Source organism: Pseudopipra pipra, chromosome 23, assembly GCF_036250125.1.
Source record: "Pseudopipra pipra isolate bDixPip1 chromosome 23, bDixPip1.hap1, whole genome shotgun sequence".
Taxonomy (NCBI): Eukaryota; Metazoa; Chordata; class Aves; order Passeriformes; family Pipridae; genus Pseudopipra; species Pseudopipra pipra.
In genome coordinates this window covers 593,340-610,159 of record NC_087571.1, presented here as the reverse complement: position 1 = coordinate 610,159, position 16,820 = coordinate 593,340, and the positions used below count along the sequence as shown (strand labels likewise).

Below are 16,820 nucleotides of genomic sequence, written 5' to 3'. Positions count from 1 at the left end.
GGGGCCCATGCGCGGTGCTGCTCCCGCCGGCTCCGCCCCAGCCGGGAAGGGAAGGGCGGGAGGAGCCGCGGACGGAGGGAGGGGGGGATGGATGGAGGGGACGTGGGGGAGGGAGGTGAGGGCACCGGCTTGGGCTGGACGGGGGTCTGATCCCTCCCTGAGAGCAGGGTGGAGTCAGGTGGGGAGTCGGGCTCTGCTCCCAGGTAACCGCGGCAGAAGAGGATACAGCCTTAAGCTACGCCTGGGGAGGTTCAGGTTGGACATCAGGAGGGATTTCTTCACAGAAGGGGTGATTAAACATTGGAAGAGGCTGCCCAGGGAGGTGGTGGAGTCCCCCCATCCCTGGAGGTGTCTGAGGAACGACTGGTCATGGCACTCAGTGCTCTGGGCTGGGGAACAAGGGGGGGATTGGGCACAGGGTGGACTCGATGGTCTCCGGGGTCTCTTCCAGCCTCAGTTGTTCTGGGATTCAGGGACCAAAGCCACGGCACCCGGGCTGCTGTGATGGGGAAGCTGCAGGTCTGTTTCCCCTCAGTTTGGGGAATGTGTCCCTTCAGTGTGGGGGACGTTTCCCCTCAGTTTGGGGAATGTGTCTCCTTGTTTTGCGGGATGTTTCCCCTCGGTGTGGGGGATGTTTCCCTTCAGGGAAGCACTGCCTAGTGTGCCTGGGGTTTGGGGTCAGACTGGGCAGGGAAGAGTTTGTGTCCATGTGATGGCTGAGGAGGAGGGTGAAGGTGGTGGGGTTATTTCAGGTTGGAAGGGACCACCTCCCTGCTCCAGCAGGGCCATTGCAGAGCACATGGCACAGGATTGTGTGCAGACGGGTCTGGGATATTCCCAGTGAGGGAGACTCCACACCCTCCCTGTCCAGCCTGTTCAGTGCTCGGTCACCACACAGTGAAGTTCTTCCTCATGTACATGTGGAATTTCCTGGGCATCAGTTCCTGCCCATGGCCTCTTGTCCTAGTGGCTGGCACCACTGGACCAGTGGCCTGGTCCATCCTCTGACACCCTCCCTTTAGATATTTTTACACATGGATGAGATGTGTTTTGGGTCAAGGGATGGAGGTGTGTGAGGTGCTGGGGCTGGTCCAGGGGCAGCAGGAGGGATGGAGCTTGGCAGGGATGTGCAGTGGCCTCTGTGTGTGCTCTGTTGAAGCTATGGCTGCTCCTGGCACAGAATCACAGAATGGTTGGGGTTGGAAGGGACCTCTGGAGATCATCCAGTCCAACCCCCCTGCCAAGGCAGGGTCACCTGGAGCAGGTGACACAGGAATGCATCCATGTGAGTGTTGGAGGGAAAATACTCAAAAACTTGCCAAAGAAGTCCTGAGGTTTGTTTGGGTCTGTTTTACTGTGTCTAGGCATGGTCCCTCTCTGGGGTGGGTCCCAGCCAGGAGGGATGGACACCGGGTACCTGCCTGCACCAGGGCCCTCCCACCTCACTGTGGTGGTGCAGATCCACAGAGGTGTTTTGCTGCAGCCACAGGATATGTTCACCCATGGACAGGCCACTTGCACACCCTGTTCACTGTACAAAGCCTTGGCCTCTGGTTGAGCTTCAGATATATTAAACATAGTCTTGAGTGTTGCTTTATCAGCAAAAGTTAATTCACACTTTTAAGTGGGGTTTAAGTGTTAACCACAAACTTATTTCTCCAGATAAGTGCCTCTTTGAATGCAAGGACCTGCAGTGCTTTAGTAGAGGATGTTTTTGATAGAGCCATTATCCCATGTTGAGTTTTGATAGCTGACCCTAAACCACTTCATAATGTACTTTATAAGCTTTATTAGCATGTCCAGAAACACCCAACTGGAGTTTGCTGTCAGCAGGCAAAGTGCAAACCCCTCCCTGAGAATTGTGCCATTTGGTAGCCGCAGAGGTTACAAATCTGATTGCTGCTCTGTGTTTATTCCATCCTCAGTGGCACTGCAAGGCACTTATCCTGGGAGCACTCCCTGCCTTTGGCATGAGCCCAGGGGCACAGCGTGAGGAACGTGGGGAGGTGTTGGGGATCATGGGTGTTGCTGTGCATCTGGAATTCATGGCAGAGCTGTGAGATGTGCTTTGTCTCAGACATGGGGTGACAGCCACATTTGCATTGCAAAAACAAATATAAAATTGCCCACTAGATACACTTTCAAAAATATTTTAAATGACAGACATAGTTGAAACTGTTCCACGAGCTGGATTTGATGCTTTCTGGTTCTCATTCCATCTGTGAAACACTGTCATATGTAATCTACATTAAGGCTCTGCTGATACCAGCTCTCCATTTGGATAAATGATACCACTCTGTGCTAATGTATTGGGTGACTAAGAAAGGCAAGCCTGGGCATGCACAAGTTCTGAGTTGTGAGCTTTAATTTAAAAGATTTGAAGAATTTCTAGTTGTTGTGATGAAAATTTTTCAGAGCCTGCTGTGAGTAACCGATGGTGACTATAAATGTGCCAAGTCTGGAACAATAGCTCTGAGACATGTGAACTGCTCCGTGTCAGCATATGCTGTGCCAGATGCCAACAAACAAAACTGGAGGGAAGAACAATGGAGCTGGGCCTCCAACAGGAGACAGCAAAGGAGACGTTCAGAGGAGACAGCAAATCATGAAGATGTTGCACAGTAGCCCCTGAAACAGGGAATAGCGTAATTATGTGGGCTAATAAACAAAAGAGGATGCAGAAAACACACAAATTACAGTGATCACAAGGCAAAATGATGTGATGCATTGTGCTACCTACAGCTCTGATCCTGTCAAACCTGACTAGGGAATTAGGATGAGCCAGGACAGTCCCTGCAGGGCTCACTGCTGATAAACCTCGGGTGCCAGAGCAGTTTATTGACTTCATATTTAGGAGACAGATTTAGTGGTGTGTGAGGAGGTGATCCCTATCTATCTATCACTGATTTGGGTGACTTTGAAATTCCCGGATGAAAGATACCCAGAGCATCCCAAGCAGCTGAGCCTTTCCCTCTGCAATAGATGCCATCACCTCTCTGGTGGTTTTACTTCTTCCTTATTTTGACTGGCTGCCTCTATGTGATTTCTGCAAGGCTTGTTTGTTGCTCTTCCCGAGCAGAGTATTTTTCATTAGTCCTGTCTAACTAAAAACAAATGGTGGGCTGCATGTGGGAATGCAGCTTGGGAAAACTGGAGATCAAAGGGAGGTCCTGACTCAGTGCTGAGAATCCCGGCTGCATTTCCCTTTAACTGCCTCCCACCAAGCTGTGCCTGGTGATTTGGAGCTCACTGCCTTCACTTTTGTGTCTGAACATCTTTCCTTTAAAAAAAATGATAAATAAAGGGAGAATGGTTTCCCTTCTTCTTTCTGTTTCTTGTCAGTCCTTGCTGATTTTCTGGAAAACTTTAATGGCTCTTCATGAGGCCAGGAAGTGCTTCCACTGGAATGACCAGTGCAGAGCCCTGGCATCCAGCTCCCCCAAACAGGAAAGGACTGATCGGAGTTGCTTCAGCCCTTGCCAGTTATAGGTTGCTGCTGTGTGTCCAGAGGGCCTGTCTGCCCTTTCCATGGATCTGAAGGTCACTCAGCTCCATCACCTCATCAGCAAGTCAGCCAGGGCTTCCAGGAGCAAACCTTCCCCAGGGGATGAGAGGGAAGGATGTGGCCAGGTGTCAGTTCCCTCATGTCTGACTTTTCAGTTCCACCTTTAATAACTGCTGCTGCATATTTATTTTTTACCAAGGATATCAATTTTTTTTCTCAAGTGAGGACTTTTTGATCCACATGATTCTCTTTTTCCACCTTATATTTTTTTTTTTTTTTTCAATGAGGAACAAGACTAGAGAAACTGAAGAAGGGGATTTTGCCTGGCTTGGAATTGTTGGACTTTCGAGAGGTGGCTTTTTTGCCTGGAAATGTCAATGGCAAGATGCCTCTGCCGAGAGAAGCTCTAGAGATCAGCTCTGTGCTGGCTGGTGCAGAGTTTAGTTCTGGTTTACATCAGGTTGTGCTTTGAGAAGATGTTCATGTGAGATAACACTGTATCTTTCCTCCCTTTACTTCATGTTTTGTTTCTCTTAAATATTTTCCTTGGAGTGAAATGATAAATATTTAAGAAATCAGTTGCACTTGGAGACTTCTGAGCTTTCTCTGTTCTGAGAAGATGCTGATGCCAAGCAGTACTAGGCTCTGTTTACAAAACAAACCACGACCACAACAAAGACTCGTGAAAGAAAAAAAGGTGAGGAAAGGAAGAGTGAGAGACAATGTATTTCTGTTCCTGAAAGCTGCTTTGCATTTCCCTAGCACCTTTCCTCCCAGTGTTTCAGGGCACATCACAAGCATTAGTCATGGCTCAGGCTGGATTTGGAAGAGGAGTGAGGCAATTCCTGTCACCCTTTGGAGAATGAGTCTCCGGGATATCTATAACCCCGGAGAAAGGCAAGTCCTTCCCGCAGTGGGGTTGCTGGTCACTGCTGTATGGTCAGAGAGCCTGTTTTATGGGGTGCTGAACTGGGGCTCCTGGATAAATCCTGCAGAGAATCTTTACGAAGCTAAACCAGGAAGGGTTTTGCCATCAAGAAAAGAGCATCAGTACAACTAGTACTGATTTCATTAACTTCAGTTTTCAAGTAATCTTCATTTCAGCTGGAAAAGCAAGGAATTCAGTTAGGACTGGGATATCAAGTGTGAAATCTTGCCTCTGTTGAAGGCAGTAGGAGCATTGCTATTGACAGTTGGAGCCAGGCTCTTTCCCAGAAGTAGATATTAATGATAAGAGCAAGAGATTTCATCCAAGTCACTTCAGTAGCAAATCTGGCATGTTTGAGAGGACTCTGCAGGAGGGGAGACAAAGGCTCTGTCATTACCAATATCCCTACTCATGTTTTCAGAGAATAAATATATCTTTTCCTGGCAATGAGTGTATTGACTCTGTCTGGCTCATTGCTCAACTGGTCACTCTGTGACAGGCTGTGCTCCCTTCCCCAGTGTTTTGTATTCAGACATCTCAGCTCATATTCATCGGCTATAGGAGAGGGATTACTTCCTGCAGTATTTTATGGCTAGAATATTTTGTATTTTGAAGTATGAGTATCTCTCTGACTCATGTAGGACAAACCCACCATATCTCTGTTATTAAAGCTGCTCCTCCTTGGGAAAGGAAAGGGCGTGGTGTGTACAACATGAGAGATATCACTGTGTGACTACCTGGCTCCTTTCTGTACCTTCTACAGGGACAAGGCCTGAGCATTTGTCACTGATGATGCTGCAGCTTGTTGCTGTTGGGTGATGTTTTCCAGAAGGAGTGATAAACAGGAAGATCTCCGAATGATGTGGTCATACCAGGTGTGAGATGGATATGCATTCTGTATGGTCAGCAGCAGAGGTAAGTAACTCAGAGATTTTACTGAGGGTTAAAGAGCTCTGGTGGGGATAATCCCTGTTATCCCCAAGGTAGAACAGCCCCCAAATTCCAAAGAATAGCTGATACAGACCCTTTAATTGGGCACATTTCTGTACACATGCACAGCTCTGTGAATGCAAGTGACTTCTGGCCTCACAAAGATAAGCATTCAGAATAAGTGAGATCAGATTTTTAATGAACCATTCATTTAGACTATTTAGCACAGAAATTACCATCCTCTGAAATGGCTTGGCTGAAATAGTCATTGCATACTCAAAATGCTTGCAAACAGCAGTCTAAATTTGCAATATTCTATAGCCTTCACCCCAAGAATTGGACACTTTTCCACCCTTTTAAAATTATTACTATTCTGTCACCCCTGTGGAGGACATTGTGTTTGGTTATAGGAGGCAATGAGAAAGATTAGAATAAATTGATTTTTAAAGCCTTGAACCTCTTAATGTTTACAAAATAGTCTCTGGGCCTGTGCATATGTAAAGTTCAGTTGTGTATAAATACAAGCAGAGCAGAATATTACTTTCTCTTCCAGCCTGTCTCTTTGATGGGCAAATCCACCCAGATGAGAGCACAGGCTGCCGAGTGGAATTCTTCCACTTACTGGGCTTCTCTTGCGTGCAAATGTGATGCTCTGCTTGGGACAGAGGAAAACTGCTCTTTTGACTGCTGGCTCTCTAATCCTCCCTTTATAGTCTCAGAACTGTTCCTGGAGCTATCCTGCCATGAAGCATCTGTGAAATCAAGTGACTCGTTGGGTCAATCACATGGCTGTTTCTCCGAGAGCAAACGTCATTCCAGCTGCTCTGACCTTGGTCACAGGGAAGCAGGAATGTGTGGCAGCTCTGTGCTTGTTCACACAGTTTCCCTCTTTAACCCACTTGTGCCAAATTTTCCTGAAGTTTGCAGACTTGCCATTGTTTTGGTATAATCTGACAGACCCCCCAGCTGTGGGATGGGCGTTGCACCATCCGTTTTCCAAGTGGTGTGGGTGGAGAACTGCCTCAGCTTGCTCTGGGAATGAGAGCAGAGCCTGAGGAGTGAACAAAGCAGGGGAGAGGGGCCCTGCAAGGCTCAGCACTTGTGCATTCCTGTGACTTGCTAAACAGGATCTCTGTGGAATAACTTGATACTTGGATGCTTTTTCTATGGAGAATGGACCTTGGGTTTCAGAAGTTGGTGTGAATTAAGACATATAGTGTTATACCCACCCTGAGAGGAAAAAGGTGAGAAAGAACATGAACTTAAAACATCAGAGCACACCAGTGAGTTAAGATATGGGCTGAGGGAAAACAGTGAGTAAAGATATAGGCTGAGGGAAACCCAGCAGTGTCCTGGGATCCAGCTGGAAAAGGATATCCAAGGCACTTGGATATGGCCATCAGACTTGCAGGGTAGAGCAGCCCCTGCCTTGTTTTCACAGACACTGGTTTGGTGCTGCTCCCCACCATGTTTCATGCATATTTTGTTGTGTAATAATTTGTAAATGTATGACTGTGTGTGGCCAGAGCTGCCTGTTTCTATTCATGTCTCTCCATCGCCTGGAGTGAGGGAATGTGGCAGATTGGAGCAGGCCTGAGGTTTAGCTGCACAAGCTGGATGAGTATCCTGTGAGAAATGCACTGTATCTTGCATTTTTAATCTTAGATTTTCTCTGCCTCTGTTAGAGAGTGGCTTAACCCCTGATACAGGAGCTGTGACATCCAGTTGTAATAATGGTAACTGGGGCATTTCCTTATACTGCGCATGGGTTGGCTTAGAGTTGGGCTGCTGTAACCCTGAGGGCGTGGCATGAAGTCTAGAGGATCTTTAGTTCAGAAAAATTATGAGGAGTTGAAGGATGGCTGAAAGATGGTCTGAAAACATCACGGGAGGGAATGTGGAGGTGAACTGATGAGATGGGGAAAGCTTAAACCAAAGTGACGCCTGTCAGGGCCGGACCTGGGCTGAGAGCTGAACTCTGCATCCCAGCTGCACCCAGGGAGTCACATTCCTGCCAGGAGGGTGAGGGAAGGGAGGCAAAAGGAGGGGCTGCACAGGGCAGGTGCCAGAAATGCCCTCTGGAACCTGCTCTGGAGCTGGGATGGACGTATGGCATTTGGAGGGGCTCCAGGAGGGCCTGATGGAGCTGTCGGGGAGAGCATGTCACACACAATACAGATGCTTGGCAGGCTCTGGCTGATGGAAACTTGTGGATGGTTTTTCCCCTTACATGCACTTTGGACACAGCCACATACAAGAAAGCTGTATTTTGGGGAGGAACTAGTGAAATGCATCACAAAGGGAAAGGCTGCGCTGTCAAGAGGGTTTAAGAGCAAGCAGGACAGAGCGAGACCCAATTATTTTGCTATGTCCCATATAATCTTGCATTTATTCCTTTCCTGAACTGGAACACTTCCTCCGATCCTTGTGCAATCCTGATGAGTCTGAAGCTCAGCCCACACTGGTGATCGTGTGGTGTTTGTGTTGGGTTAATCAGCATGGGGAGAATCACCAAAATTTTTGGTGAAATCTTCATCTACCTTAGAATTCAAGGCCTGAGGCATCTTTTTTGCTGTTCTGTTGTTCACAGAATCAAAGAATATCCTGAGTTGGGAAGGACCCACGAGGATCATCAAGTCCAACTTGTAAGTGAATGGTCCCTGCAAGGATCAAACCCACAACCTTAGCATTGTTGTTGTTCCAGGGAACTGATCCCACATCTGAGGAAAGAGGAGAGATTATTTTTCAAGCTTCTGTTAAATTATTTTTTTTATCACTTTTGTGGTTTTTTTCTGGTAAACAAACATTCTGTGAAATTCAGGGATGGATAAAACTCTCCAGCAGCTGGTTAGAAGAAAAGCCACAACCGAACCAAGTGCTTTTATTTGGTTGTGAACTCTCCAAAAGCTCAGGCTGGTTACTTACATCAAATGCACAAGCTGGGAATTCCTGTCTTTGTAGACTTACACCTAAGAGAGGAATTTTTATTTTCCTCCCCCACCTCAGAGCTGGGGAAAGCCCAAGTTGATCCTGATTTATAAGAACTATGTAATTACAATCAGCAGCAATAGCTGCCATAAGATCCTGGTGCTCGGTGCTGAACAGGAATTAGTGTTGCATATTTATCTGGAGGATGAAAATATCTACAAATATCTATAAATATATTCAGTTATTATTAGAAGAGCTATTTAAATCTTATAGTGGTTGAGTGTCCCAGATATCAACTGAGGAAGCAAGGGAAACCTCCTCTTGCAAATGAGTTACTGGGGAGCGTTTCATCCTGAGTTTTGCTGCTCCAGGGCAGTTTTCCTGGGCAGGGCACTCATTTCAGCTCATCCATTCATCTCATTTTTCACAAAACTTAGTCCACAACTGTAAATATTTGTGGCAACTTGCCCGTGCTGTGTGACCTTTAACAAAGACAGAAAAAGGAAGGCTGGAAGGCTGCTGATATTTTAGGGCACAGTCTTTAAGAAAACTCATTAATGTAGCACTCAACCAATGGTTATTTGCGGGGTTTTTTTAGAGAAAGTTTTGTTAACGCAAAATATTTGATGGTGCTTTGTTTATGCAAATAAATGATTCTGTAGGAATTTAATGATCTTACAAGTAAATGTAAGAGTCTTTTAAAGTGACTGTCACCTACTCAGCCCTCACAAGTTACCTGTAGCTTTGGGCTTCACAAAGGTTAACACAGAACTATAAAACTGAAGCCTTTGAAACAGCTCAAAGCTCAGTACTTACCTTCACAGAACTCACAGTACAAACTTACTGAACTACTTAGTAATAATCTAAAACTTCACCCTGATTTTGCTGCACTGAGGGTCAATTTGTAATATTTCTGCAGTAAAAACCAGAAATCACAGTCATTTTTAAGGGCTTGTGGACCTCAACACATAATTCTTTTAGGCCTGTATAGATATTATTTCCCTTAAAGTACCATATAAAAACCTTAATCTGTAGATTAAAGAAACATTAAAGCTGCAAAGTTTAACCTGAACGCACAGATAGAAGACAGCTGACAGAAAGCAAGCTGAGGAGATGAACACTGCATTTAAGAGCTGTGCAGTTGGGAGTTGCTGCAGAGCTGGGCAGACACCAGGGCTACAGCACTGGAGGGAAAAGGTGATTGTTGCACACGTCAGACTTCTGGCTGTTGGCACTGGCCATCCTGAAAGCCTGGAATGGGAGAGGCAGAGATCCTGAGCACCAAGCCAGACTAAAGTGTGAGTTATAGCAGAGAAAGTGATAAGAACTGAGCACAAGAGATGTGGCAACTTCAACAGCAGGTGGGAGATGTTCCAGCTTCTGTACCTACAGGACATAGCAATAACAAGGGGGAGTAAAGTTCCCTGGGGATGATTTCTGCAGGAATTGAGCTGGGCTTGTGCTGGGAACCTGCAGCTTAACCTGGCTCTTCCAGACTCTGCACAGCCAACAGAGGCTGCTCTGGCCCGTGGGCACTGGTCAAGGATCCCAGATGAGGGCAGGCAGCATCCCAGAGAGCCAGATGGAGCTGTGAGAGTAGGGACAACCTGGGGGAAAAAACCACTGGAAGAAAGGGAAAGGTTGAGGGTGGCTTTGGGCAATGGGAAGGACAGAGGAAGTAGGAGAAACAAGCAGGGAATTTTGCTAAAAGGTTCCTTCACTGATTGATTGAACCTGAGAAGAAACTGGCCTTAGGTCAAGTCTGCAGTGCTTTTATGTGATTGCTCTCCCTCTGAGCATCCAGAGTGACAGCTGGGCCTGTGGACAGCAAACAAGAAAGGCATAAGAAATGTCCCTTCCAAGGACAGTTCCCCAGTATATCCTTTACATGCCCGTCCAGGAGTTGTGGGTCTGTTTTACCCCCCAGCTCTTCTGTTAGGAAGTGAATAGGAAGTGCACCCACCTCCTTGCATCTGCAGATTTGTTTTAAAATGCTGCATCATCAGTTGTGGCACTTTTTTGGAGCTCATTTATGATATGGGAGCTCTCAGCTGTCCCTGGAGCAGAGCCATGTTGCAGCCCCTTGAAATACATGTTGATTAAATATGTAGGTCAGAAAACAGAAAGCACATCCCCATTTATTTAAGAGATGACAGTTTTGTTGCCTAATGCTTTATCACTGGAGTTGCTGATAATTTTTTGAAAGTAATATAATAACAGCTTTGTTCTCAGCTGAGAGATTAAGGAGGGTCCCCAGGTGCTGCTTCCCAAAGGGCAGGTGCAGGTTATGTAGTGACAGGACACAAGGGAGTAGCTTTAAGCTGAAGGAGGGCAGTGTTAGATTAGGAATTAGGAAGAAATTCTCCCCTGTGAGGGTAGGGAGGCCCTGGCACAGGTTTCCCAGAGAAGCTGTGGCTGCCCCGTCCCTGGAAGTGTCCAAGGCCAGGTTGGACAGGGCTTGGAGCAACCTGGGCTAGTGGGAGGTGTCCTATGTGTTGGAATGAGATGGTCTTTAATGTCCCTTCCAACCCAAAACATTCTGTGGTTCTGTCATTCAGTGGCAATAATTATTAAAAATACCTGCTAGGGGATAAGGATGAGGACTGCTGGGATAGAAGAATTACTAACAAGCAGCAAAGTCTTCAGAGCAGAGTCTCTCTCTGTTTCATGAATAGGCTGATAAACCCAAGTGCTTCTCCACAGTGATATCAAACCAAAAATTATGACTGAAATCCTACTGGCAATTGTTGCCCCTGAGCCTTCATTATGGCCCTGTTTTTTTCCTGATCTTCCAGCCCCAAAGGAATTGGCCAGGGAGCTCCTGCTGTCTGGCTGGTTTGTGCTGACTGTCCCCCCCAGCTCTCTGGAGTAGTTCACACAGCACTGAGTGAAAAGGATGCCTGGTCTGACTGAATCATTCCTCATTAGCTCAGTGGGCAGCAGATTTAGGAGCTAGATTTGCAATGAACATTTATTAGATTTTGTCTCTTCTGGGGATAGCTAATTTTTTTTTTATCATCAGATTCCATGACTTAGTAGCATAATTAGCTATTAGACATATATACTCCAGTCAAGAGCTGCTTTTTAATTTTTTTGTAAGCCTGCTTAATCTAGGGGACTTTCTTTTCTCATTTATAGGGGAGTTTTGCACAGTTCTTCTGACAAGTGCAAGATAGCCAGTGGGAATGAGATCTGTAATTAATCCACTGAATGCTCAGTGCAGGCAGAACAGCTCTTGGGTGAAGAAACTCGTCATGCTCTGAAAGGTACCTGACAGGAGGGCAAACACTGTTAGAATGGGGTTTTTCATGTGGTGGGTTTTTTCACCCAGTAAATTCATTTCGGGTATTGCGGGCAGGAGGGAGAAAATTCTGTCTTTCACCATTCCCCTGACTTTTGAACAGTCCCATGTGCATGATTCTGCACTTCCTCATGGAGAGCTGATTCACTGGGTTTCCAGGAGCAAAAATAAATTAAGCTAGAGTCCAGTTTCCCACCCTTTCTTGTCGGTGTGTGTGTTGAGGGGGTGGTGTGTTAAAAGGGAGCTCAGCACTGAGAGCCTGAACTGTGGGAGGTCCAGATTCAGCCCTGGCACTGCCAAGCTGTGTGAATTTGGTCACGTCTCCTCCCTGTCCTTTGGCTTGGCATCCATAGAAATAACTCCAGAGATTTTGTGGTAAAATGGGAGCCCCTTGGCTGCTGCTGTATTAGGGTTTGTCACAAAAGTGTTAAACGTGGTGGGAAGCACAGAGTGAGGACGGTTGTCCCTTTCAATTAAGCTGTTCATTTATGTAACACTGCTTGGTTTACTGCTCAGGAAGTATCTTGGTTTCTTGGCTCTCTGGCTGCTGGAGTACCTGCCATTTATTGCAATTGACTTGGGAGACTGTTCTCCAACTGCCTGGTGTTCTTGGACCAGACTCAACCCCCTTTGATTCCTGTTGTCCTTTTGTCTTTGCTTACTTGGCTCTAAACATTTTGTTCCTGAACACAGGCCCAGGTTCTCCTCTCCCCTCATGCTGCAGCAAATCCAAACACTGCTTCCGAAGCAATTCATCAAGAAGCATTGACACACATGAAGGGAATTAGTACTCTTGATTTTTACTTTTTCCAAGTTTTGTCAACGATTCTGTACTGCTTTTCCCAAGCGTTCCTGTATTAGTTGACTATACTTTGCCTGGTGATAATCCACATTATTTTTCCAGTTACCTGATCCTCCTTCAGTGCTTTGTAGTGACAGCAGAAGCCACACCAACAATGGAGTTTTGTGTGCAGCTGCCTGACTCCCGGGTAGATATCCCAAAATCCAGGCATGTCCACACAGCCATATTCCCAAGGCAAACTCACTTATTCGGTCACAAAATACCCAAAACATGGAGTGAAGATGGATAGGGAATGAGGCAAAGTCTGCAGGAGTGCTGGCTCTCCAGTTTGGATCTGGAGGCAAGACCTCTGCTAATGGTCTCCTGGTGGAGTTTGCCAGAAAGGAGGAACAAAATTATGTTCGTGATGTAAAAGCTGCTTTTCTATTACCTCTCCTGATCTCCAGGGAAGAGTGGAGTTGGCAAAAAATGGAAAATAATTAAGGTCTGAACAGAAATAGTAACTGTCCCAAGGTGTTCAGTGTTATTCTGTCACAGCTTTCTTCAGACTGAGTCCTTTTCCCATTTTATTGCTACATTCTGTGTCAAAAGGTCTCCCAAAGTGACATTTGGGCTAAGCTGCTGTTCTCAGCTCCTCTGCACTGTGGCACTCTGGTCACATCAGCACCTGCCTGTCCCTGGAACTGCTCTGCCTTCAACCAGCTGCCCTTTCCCTGGGTTTATGGCAGAGCTTGCACCAGTATCCCAGTCTGAGATGAAAAAAACCAAACCCTAAGCCACAGACAAACACAAAAAGACACCTCCCCACACAAAAGAGTGGTGACTCTCCAGGCCAGGTTGGACGAGGCTTGGAGCAACCTGGGCTAGTGGGAGGTGTCCCTGCCCATGGCAGGGGGTGGGATGAGACGGGCTTTAATGTCCCTCCAACCCAGCCCAGTCTGGGATCCAGCAGCAACTGCTCTGACTGTGGAGCTGGATGTGAACAGGCTCTGCTCCTCTCTCCTGGATAGTACCAGAACTTACAGGAGTTGAAGTGTGCCCTGCTCAGATCGAGGCCTCTTTAGGGCTGTGCAAAACTGCAGCAGATCCCATCCAAAATCTCTTATTTTGGATTGTATTTAGCCTTAACAGCCTGATCTCAATATTGCTGAGAGGAGGAAAAGTGTTAACCCTGTTTTGTAAATGGCCAAAACTGCAGAGGCTGAAGTGGAGCAGGGACTGTAATCCCTAATTCTAAATTTTCTATTAAAACCCTAATCCCTGGGCAATCCTTCTGCTTCAGGCAGAAGGGGATTGGGGATGGATGGGGTATAATTTATCCGAAGTGATGGACCTGCCACTGTTTAAAGCCACTTATTTTCCTTCTAGCCCTATGTCAAAGTGGCTTTTTTTATTTTATTTTTAGTTTTTGACTGCCAAATTCATTTTTTGCTGGAGAGATTAAAAATTGAATTGTTTGCATTTTGTAGGTCTCTGTTGGAGTCCTGTGATTCAAATACTTCAATAAGTTCCATGTAGACTAACAGTATCCTGGGACTGATACAGGTTGATGCCTAGACTGGATAAAGAGGAAAAATCCAAGCACACGGTTTCCAGAATTCACTGGCTGGTGAGAATCAAAACATCTCCTGATTTGCCTGAGGATCTTAATTTTTTTTGGAAGATATTTAATGGGAAAAGGGAGAAAAATACAGATACTTCACAGAGAATATAGACAGAACAGCAGGATGGGGGGAGCGTGGAAGTAGGTCAGATGCATTGCAGACAAAAAAAATCATTATTATGATTAGGAGAGATTAAGGAAGGCAAGAGCAAACAGCATCAAAGGAATCCAATTTATCAAGCCATTTAAACAAGAGCATTCCTTGCGAAGCAAGTTCTCCATACTGCACATCAATTTGGAACAAAATGAGAGGAGACTGTCCCACACTATATATCTAATTCAAGAGCTACTCTTCTCTAAATTAATCCATGAAGAAACCTGTTTTAATTGTCGTGAGGAACAAACACTGCAGAACTGCTGCCCACCTTCCTTGCTTGAGTTCTTTCAGCTCTTTCATTTTTCAAGCTCTAATTACCACTTGGAGCTGCAGGTGAGGGATGCACTGGGGGAATGGCAGTGCTGGCTGACAGCACTCAATCAATCCCTGCTGCAGCACAGCAGGTGCTTCACATGAAATAAGGAGAGTCTCAGCTCCAACATTTCGTATAAAAGGCAATTTATAAGGGTGAAGTTATTTCTTCTGAGGACATTAAGAAACTTGGCAATGACAAGTAGATTTCGTTGCTTAACTTTTGGGCAATGAGGAGCCTGGGAGACGTGACCAGATGTGACTCAGTCTCCTTTTCTGCCCCTTTTTTTTGGTTTTGATGAGCTTCTCTGTCCCATGTGCCATAACAGCAGGGACGTGGATTTTGAGTTGAATGAGGTTTGCTTGCCTTGTTTGTATCAGAAATACTGAATACTGAAAACTTTAGCTCTGTAAAACAAAACATTCTTCTCCTCCAGCATGTTTTGGGGTTTTTTTTATGTACCAAAGAGACTTTAATGGTAAACATAGGCAGTGCCTCTTCATTTGCAAGAGGCCTTTTGTAAGACAGACCCTGTGCTGCATGAATTCTGTTGTAATTGAGATTTTGGGGCCTGTGAGACAGACCCTGTGCTGCATGAATTCTCTGACTTCACCCCAAGCTGGAGTGCTCCTTGCATGTTTTTATCATTGGCTTGGGTCCTCCAGACAGAAACCACAACCTCTGAGCTGTTTGACAGAGCTCAAATGTTTCTTAGCAGGAGCAAGCTGTCAGAAATTTGAACAAGATGTTGATGTCTCTTAGCAGTGGGTTAAACACTGGCTGAACATCTGAAATCTCAGAGCTCTGCTGCCAGGGCTGGTTGTGCAACCTGAACCAGGCCCTGCAGAACTGCTGACTCGAGCCAGAGTGGGGGGAAAGTTTGGCATTTTAGAAGTTTTTCATTAACAACACATTTTATGCCACTCATTAGTTGCCTATTCAGGAGGAACTGGGGGCTGAAGAATGCTGAAATTTCCAAGTGTTGGTTCCCCATCCAGCTGAAGTTACAGCTGGGGCATCCTCAGCCTTCCAAGATGAGAAGTCGATTCTTTTCTGGTGCTTTTGCAGTGATTTGGGGCAGTACAAACCCAGCCTGAGTGAGCTCCTTTGTTCCTGACTGGCTGTCACATTGTCACTCTGGCAGGGTCACCCTTCAGGTCCAGACACTGCCACAACTCTGCTCTTTGTACAGCAGATATTTCTGAGATTGGTGGAAATAACCTGACTCTCCTTTGTTTGGGCAACAGAGTGAGTGTATGGGGAAAATCTCATCCCCAGTCTTGTCTTGGACCTCTTCCAAAGATTGGCATAAATGTGGAAGCAAGATATTCATCTTTTTATTTTGATGAAACTCCAGATCCTGATGGTTTTATGCATGTTAAAGGCTTCCTTCAAGTCTTACTACCACAACTCTGACTGGTCTAAGTTGTTCTGGAGCCTCTGGGCTCAATAAAATTATGGTAAATTTTACCAGGAAGATTTTGGTCCCTTTTTGCTGTGTGATTTTTGCTTGACAATACCAGGGAACTCAATCTCAAGGGTCTGTGGTCCAGCACCCTGTGCAATCTTGGGTATGAGATCCCAAGGTTTAGCATTTCAAGCCCTGCTTTGGAGTGCAGTGTTGGGGGTTGATCCAGTCTGATGGTATGTGGGCTTGGAAGGAGAAAGGGAGCAGCAAGGCATGAAGCACAGCTGCTTCTTATAAATCAGCACACTGGAAACACACTTGAATCACATTGTGGAAAAGAATAAGGAAAAATTAGGCCTTGCCACAATTGTCTGGATATTTGGACTCTGTTTCTAAATGTGCTACTGACTCCTGTGACACCCTGTAAGTCCTTTTAAATACTGTGTGGTTAAGATTTCCCATTTACAGGAACACTGGCAATGGTTTAAGACTTAATTAATGTTGATGAAGAACACTGCGTTGCTGTGAGAGCTGCTGGGGAAAAGGGCGAGTCTTGCCATTATTATTACTATTAGTATTGTTCCATCTTGAAGCTGTCAGATTACATAAATCTGGGCAGATGCCTTAAAGCATTGTGTGCAGAGGGAAGCTCTCTAAAGGAACAAATTCCCTTTTCCTTTGTCTTGGACTAAAATATCATAATTGTATGGAAGGTAGGACAGCTATTGCTGAAAAGGAGGTAGAAAAGGGTAGGAAGGAAGATAATGCACCTCGAGAAAAAGAAGACACGGGAGAGATTTTCCTCCAAACCAATAAAGGAACAGGAATTATCTCCAAACTGGCCTGGTGAGAGTGTCCAATAAACACTTTGACATTAAGGGGCTGTGAGACAAAGACTGTTCTTAACACCTTGGAGTCTGAGATAATAGCATTAAATGGTATTTC

The 16,820-nt window shown here is 45.8% G+C and overlaps 1 long non-coding RNA gene across 3 annotated transcripts; it reads left to right on the top strand.

The window, feature by feature from the left end:
* Positions 1-123: 123 nt before the first annotated feature.
* On the top strand, positions 124-15,937 carry LOC135401925 (uncharacterized). 3 transcript variants are annotated; one of them, XR_010424980.1, is made up of 4 exons: positions 124-5,348; positions 7,954-8,008; positions 11,430-11,557; positions 13,864-15,937. It is a non-coding gene; the product is annotated as an uncharacterized LOC135401925 (long non-coding RNA). The 3 variants fall into 3 exon arrangements; XR_010424979.1 differs by lacking the exon at positions 13,864-15,937 and having other exon boundaries at positions 11,430-13,857; XR_010424978.1 differs by lacking the exon at positions 11,430-11,557 and having other exon boundaries at positions 132-5,348.
* The last annotated feature ends 883 nt before the right edge of the window (positions 15,938-16,820 follow it).